The sequence below is a fragment of the Colobus angolensis genome, unplaced genomic scaffold (genome assembly GCF_000951035.1).
Source record: "Colobus angolensis palliatus isolate OR3802 unplaced genomic scaffold, Cang.pa_1.0 Scaffold109, whole genome shotgun sequence".
Taxonomy (NCBI): Eukaryota; Metazoa; Chordata; class Mammalia; order Primates; family Cercopithecidae; genus Colobus; species Colobus angolensis.
Window position 1 is genome coordinate 9,974,548 of NW_012111919.1, and position 7,479 is coordinate 9,982,026.

Genomic DNA, 7,479 nt, shown 5'->3' on the forward strand with positions numbered 1-7,479 from the left:
GAGAGTAAATTACATTGTGTCCTTGGCTCATAATGAGAATCAGTGTGAAACCATCATGTCTCTGAATCTTAAAGGAAACTATTGTTGAAGATGGAGGAATAAAATGGATTGGTCCTTATTGTATCAGTTCTTTTTGATACTTAATGCCAGGAACATTTTCTTCTGTACTTTGTCTTCAGGAAATGAATCCCATGACACTATCTCCTTTTCTGCCTTGGCTGATAGGAGGCTCAGAAATGAACATTTTATCTACCTGGGATTAAACTTTTCTCTCAGTTGCTTTCGCTTTTCTATGTCAACAGTCTTTTTATCTATTTTTTCTCATCAATCATTGATATGCAAAGTTTTTAATTCTCCATAAAGACAGTACATAAAATCAACTTTTCACAGAAGAATTAAGATGTTTATATTATTCTGTTCCTATAGCAGGCAAATGACCTAATATCTGGATAGTGAGGTCTATTTTTGGAAAACTTCAAACAAGGAGAGACGTTAAGGCTGTGCTCTTCAGATTAAAATCTAGACTTGCTACAAATGTTAACAGATGCCCTCTAGCACTGAATTCATAAAAATCTACACCTTATTTTTCACCCTTTTGGCTTCACTTTTTTAAAAAATGTACTTAAATTGACCTAAAAGTCTTTGGGTATGAGATGCATTCTCCATGTAGGTTTTTTATTTTTTCTTCCCATGTAGTTTCTTAAACATTTGCCAAGCCTTGTGATACAAACATTAGAAGACCTTTAAGTTATTACAAAAGGCCTATAAATCAATATGCTTAGCAAGTATGTGAAGCAGAAATTCAAGATCCTGTCAATAATCATAGTAATTGGTTCTAACTTCCCTTTTGCTAAGGGGAAAAAAAAAAAGTAGATCCCAAAACTTCTAGGCTGGACACAGTGGCTCATGTCCGTAATCCCAATATTTGGGAGGCTGAGGCGGGTGAATTTATTGAAGCCAGGAGCTCTACACCTGGAGGAGCAACACAGTCAGACCCCATCTCTACAAAAAATACAAAAATTAGCAGGGTGTGGCGACATGCACCTGTGGTCCCAGCTACTTGGGAGGCTGAGTTGGGAGGATCTATGAGCCTGGAAGGTTGAGGCTGCAGTGAGCCACAATTGCACCACTGCACTCCAACCTGGGTGACAGAGCAAGATCCTATTTCAAAAAATATTATTAAATGACTGAAGTGTTTAGAAAATTATTACTCTCAAGTTGTAATGGATCTATATAAAAAGTGGAAAACATGAACTTTTCAACAATCAAATAATACCAATGATAATACATCAAAATGAATTATTTTTGTTTTATTTATTCCTTGTCTTATTCCATGCCTAAAGTTATAAAAATGAAGAAACTGGCCTATCTATATACAATTTGTATCTAGTAAATTATAGATGGTTTATTAAAAGTAGTTATTTATTAATTTCTTTACTAATTTGATCAGTCAGATGCAGTGGCTCATGCCCATAATCCCAGCACTTAGGGAGACAGAGGCGGGAGGATAGCTTGAGCTCAGGAGCTCAAGGCCTGCCTGGGCAATATAGCAGACCCTCTTTTCCACAAAAAGGAAAAAAGACAAAGTGTAACTAGTTTGATTATAAAAATAGCTTGCATTTGCATGTGATATATTTAATCTTTATTTTGCACACTTTAATAGCACTAGATTTTACAAAAGTCACAAACTCTCTTAGATGCAGTTAATCTGTAAATGGGAGTACTAATATTTATCAGATTGATATGAAACAATGAAAATTACTTTGCTTAGTAGTAGGTGTTCCTAAATGTTTCTTCCTTCTTCCCTTAATCTTTACAACTACTAAACAAAAAAATATATATACTATCTCTTCTAAGTCAGACAAGTGAAATACCTGGGTTCCAGGCCTTCCTCACCTTGTTAACATGGACAAGACTCTTGTCCTGTCTTGTCCGTGTTAACACGGTGAGGAAGGCCTGGAACCCAGGTATTCTGTCCCTATTCCAGTTTATTCAATCATTTCCATCCATATACTATAGATTCTGGTACTACTACAGCAATAAACAAAGTTCCTTTTTTTTTTTTTTTTTTTTTGGAAGGGGGGCCCCCTCTGTCGCCCGGGCTGGAGTGCAGTGGCCGGATCTCAGCTCACTGCAAGCTCCACCTCCCGGGTTCACGCCATTCTCCTGCCTCAGCCTCCCGAGTAGCTGGGACTACAGGCGCCCACCACCTCGCCCGGCTAGTTTTTGTATTTTTAGTAGAGACGGGGTTTCACCGTGTTAGCCAGGATGGTCTCGATCTCCTGACCTCGTGATCCGCCCGTCTCGGCCTCCCAAAGTGCTGGGATTACAGGCTTGAGCCACCGCGCCCGGCCTCTCTCCTCTTAAGACACTTGGAAGATCCGGATTGAAGCTTGTCTCTTTGCCAGGTTTATATCTGCTTCTGCTAAGCATCTAAGGGATATTATTGACCCAGAACCAATTTTAATGGCCATTTCTATACTTAGGTTTCCCCAGGCCATGCAGGTAGTATACGTTTGTACTCTAAACCTATACATGGTGCAGACTCATTGACACATTGCTTCCATAAGGCTCCAAACACACTATTTAGTTGTGGTATAACTAAGAATTCACAGTACAAAAATTACTGAATAATATTGTAAATGCCGTTTATCAGTTTTCAGTTTTTAGACTTGACTGATAAATGTACAGAAAAAATGAATTGTAATTAGATTCATAAATTTCTCCAATGTAAAAATTAGGAATAATTAGGAGACAGAAATTGACATTTATCCTTTCCAAACATTCTTTCTTTCATATATATCACTTTAAATCATAAGGTAATTTCTAAAAGGAACAACTACAGTAGTTGTCTAGACAAGGAGGAAAGCTAACTTTACTTTGCATTTTCAGTTCTTTCATATTCTTTGAACTTTATTTTTTGCTGTGTAGGTAATTGAAACATGTTTATAATAATTCTGTGATCTCTAGACTGCACTAAAGGCAACAACTTCTTTAAGTGAGCTTAAGTCTTTGTCTCCAGGATGGACCGTTTATAGGACTCCAGTCTCACATCTTGACACGCACTTACCTGCCGCAGTGGAGGGAAGAAGTTCATGCACTGCAAACTATCCTCAGCTAAGCTTCCGACCTTTATGAGGTGGGAAAAAAATTACCAGAAATCCTTAACTTGAGGGGAAAGAAACAGCATTGACTCTATCAGTCACTGCAGGGAGTTTAATTATCATCTAATCATCACATCTGGCCTGTGATGCAAGCTTTTGTACCCCGATTTTCCAGATAAGGACACTTATCTGGAGTTTACGAACCATGTGATTTTGCAAAGTAACTCCACAAATGAGCCCTTTTCACCAAAGCACCCGAGTTTCTCACTGTCCCTTTTTGAAATTAGAGTCATCAAACCGTTCCTCTCGCCTTGGTACCAGATCTGTTCAAAGCCGGGCTCAGAGGAAGGCACCTGTCCTTCCCTCCCAGCCCTCAGCAGAGTCCAGGAGCGCCAGACCCCGAGGCTCAGCCTGAGCATCCTCTGCGTAACCCATCCCCTCTGCTCTTCCCTTTCCACAGCCCAGGACTAGGTCTGCAGAGCGCCCGGTGCTCGCCTGAAAATAAAGTGCTCTGAAGGGGTTCATTCCTGGAGTTTTCCAAGCACTGGGGCTTCCCTGCGAGCGCGATCGTTTGCAATTAGCACGGAATCCTGGAGGGGGTGCCCGAGGCCTCCTGCAAGCCGAACTGGCACCCGCACCTCCCAGGGCACTTGAACACCCGAGGGGATGCAGGATCTGGAGCCAGTGGCTGAATGCCTGGTGGCTGGGGAAACTTACAGGCAACTGCTCAAAGAATATATAGCCTCTGTTCTCAAATAGGATGAGCAGCGGCTTGAAAAAGTGGGGGAACTAGCATCTGCCTCGGGCACCTGTGCCCCCTCCAGGTGGGAGCAGAGACCTCGCGCTGCCCGATTGCTAAGGGTCCTCGGGTTTGTTAGACCAGCCCCCGCCTCAGAAGTGGAAGCTCAGTTATTCCTTTCCAGTAATTAAGATGCACAACCAACAAACAAAAACAAGGCTGTAGCATTTCTCTGGCACCTTTTGCCTCTTTTAAGTAGAGCCCTTTATGACCCAGCCTCTGGCCCTCTGGCCCCCAGGGGTGCACTTTGGCACCTCCAGCCTCGTTAAAGGGTGAAAAGTGGGCTCCAGGAGGCCTCAGGTGCTTGGCAGAGGAGCACCAGAGTAGGAAGGACTCAAAGGTTCTCTTTTGCAATGGCTAAAAACTCCACAGAAGTAGCTAGAGCATATTATTTGGTTGCAGTAAATTGCTTTTATATCCATATTTGAACCTCTGGGATCTTTGAAAAGTTACTCCCCTGTATGAGAAAACCAATCAAAATGCAGAGGCGTCTGCACTGCCATACTTCCATTAGCCGCGAACGGTGAAATGAGTCTGTCTCTTCCCCCCACTGGTGGAGTTTATAATCTTTAAGTGTTAATCACAGATAGTACCTGTGCTCAGAAGCCTCCCAAGGAATAATTCCTTATATGTACATCCTCCCTCTGTATCTTCTACGTTCGGAGTCTTTACCTGAATGAGGGCAGTGCATCTGAGGTATTTGGGAGAAGCTCTGAAACCAAATAGCCCTTTACTAGGCAGGAGCCCCGGGAAATTCACCTCACTTCTCTGTGCCTCTTTGTTCCCTCTGTAAAATGGAGATGGTGATGTCTACCTCGCAGCCTTGCTGGAGGTGTTAGGATATGGCAGTTATGCACTGAAGTGAACCTTCCAGAACAGAATGTTCAGGGGCTGCTCAGGACCTGGAAATGCTGTCTTCTTCACTGGCTCTTCCAGAGCTTTTGAAGCTGGACCCAGCTTGCTTTCTCACCGCTTCTCCTGCCCTTTCGCCCTACTCTCTGTTTCCATTAGGAATTCCATGCCTTCTCTCTTCCCACCCTTCTAGCCTCAGTTTATTTTGTAACCGCTAAATCCCCTCCTTCTGCACTTCCAATCCCCAGAGAACATTCCTCCATCCCCCAACTTTGGAGTGAACTCACTGTTGAAACCGTACTCCTCTCTAATCAATTATAGAACTGAATCCCTCCACCTCTGTAGTATAAACCTCCAGAGGGCAGACACCCTATATCTCTCTCAGGAACCAAGCACAGGCTAAGAAACATGCTATCAGTTTGTGAACTCTCATTCAGCAAATAAATTTGTCATCTTCACATATCTCACAGAAGGAGCCAAACACAAAGATGTTTGCTAAATTCATCCCCTTAGCTTCATGTTCCAGCCCTTGAGAATCTGTACCTAAACTCACTCTTCCCCTGTATGTCTCATTGCTCATCCCTACGGCATTGATATAGTTTGGCTGTGTCCCCACCCAAATCTCATCTTGAATTGTAGTTCCCATAATCCCCATGTGTGGTGGGAGGGACCAGGTTGAGATAATTGAATCATGGGGGTGGTTTCCCCCATCCTGTTCTCGTGATAGTTAGTTCTTATGAGATCTAATGGTTTTATAAGGGGCTTCCCCCTTTGCTGGGCTCTCATTCTTCTCTCTCCTGCTGCCATGTGAAGAGGGATGTGTTTGCTTCCCCTTCTGCCATGATTGTAAGTTTCCTGAGGCCTCCCCAGCCATGCTGAACTGTGAGTCAATTAAACGTCTTTCTTTTATAAATTACCCACTCTTTGGCAGTTCTTTATAGCAGCATGAGAATGGACTAATACAAGCAACATGCTTCTAACTGATTCCTGGCTTGTTCCTTTACTCTTGTTGCTCTGTGACTTGAAATGCCCCTGTTCCTGTATCAGGATCCAACTTATCTATCTAGGTTCAGGTTCAATACCAGGTCCTCCCCAAAGCCAGGTGCCCCACTAAACAGAAAACCTCTCTCCATCTGTCTTAGTTCATTCGTGCTGCAATAAAAAATACCTTAGACTGGGTAATTTATAAATAGCATAAATGTATTGCTCATAGTTATAGAGGCTGGGAAGTCTAAGATCAAGGCACCAGCAGGTTCAGTGCCTGGGGAGGACCTCATCTTTGCTTCCAAGATGATACCTTGAATGCTACCCCCTTCTCGTGGTGGCAAGGACAAAAAAGGCAAAGAGCTCCCTTGAACCTCTTTGGTAAGTCACGAATCCAATTCCTGAGTGCCCCATTGTTATGACTTCATTACCTGCTAAAGGTCCCCACCTTTTAATACTATCACATTGGACATTAAGGTTTAACATATGCATTTTGGAAGGACATATCCATACAAACCATAGCACCACCCCTGATTCCCACTGCGTTTTAGACACCTTTTAAAAATTGTTATACCTTCTCTTTTTGCCTGTATTTTGATCATTTATGTATAGGCCTAGTTCCCTCAAGTACATTTTAAGCTTTTTGAGAACAGAAACTGCACTTTGCCATCACAAGGTTATTATGAGGATTAAACACAATCACATGGGTTAAAAAAGAAAACAATGCTACTGGTGTTTACATATGCAGCATTGAAAAAGAATGAAAAACATAAAAAAACATAAATGGGCAGTATTGCTGGGCACAGGGGCTCATGCTTGTAATCTCAGCACTTTGGAAGGCTGAGGTGGGAGGATCGCTTGAGAGCAGGAGTTTGAGGATAGCCTCAACAACAAAGTGAAACTCCTGTCTCTACAAAATAAAAATTTTAAAATTAGCCAGACATGGTGGCATGTACCTGTAGTCCCAGCTACTCAGGAGGCTGAGGCGGGAGAATCACTAGAGCCCAGGTGTTTGAGGCTGCAGTATGCTATGATTGCACCACTGCACTGAAGTCTGGGTGATAGAGCAAGACCTTGTCTCTAAATAAAGAAATCTGCAGCATCTTAGTCACCCTCTGCCCCTTTGTTACTCCAAGGCCTAGCACTGAGCTAGCTATTGGTATGGTTAGTAATCTGCAATGTCTAGATAATTAAAAGAACAAAAGGGCTCTCAAACGCATACCAAGGGAGCATGGAGCTGTTGTGCTCCCAGCAAGTGTGGTAGAAGGGACATTGTTTGAGTATACCTAGCCAACAAAAGAGAATTCTGGCTTTCCCTGCTTAGTTCCTCCACCTTCCCTCCCTCAAGGAGAACTCTAGTCCTAGGCAGGTTCTGTGGCCTGAATGTGTCCCCGAAAATTTATATGTTGAAACACAATCACCAATATGATAGTATTAAGAGATGGGACATTTAGGAGATGATTAAGCCAGAGGACTCTACCCTAGTGAATGCGATTAATGTCTTATAAAAGAGGTTCACACAGCATTCATCCCTTTTTTACTTTCTGCCTTCTACCGTGTGAGGACACAGCAAAAACACCCTTATCAGACACTGAATGTCAGTGTCTTGATCTTGGACTTCCCAGCCTCCAGAACTGTGAGAAATAAATGTCTATTATTTATAAAATTACCCAGTCAGCCGGGCGCGGTGGCTCAAGCCTGTAATCCCAGCACTTTGGGAGGCCGAGACGGGCGGATCAC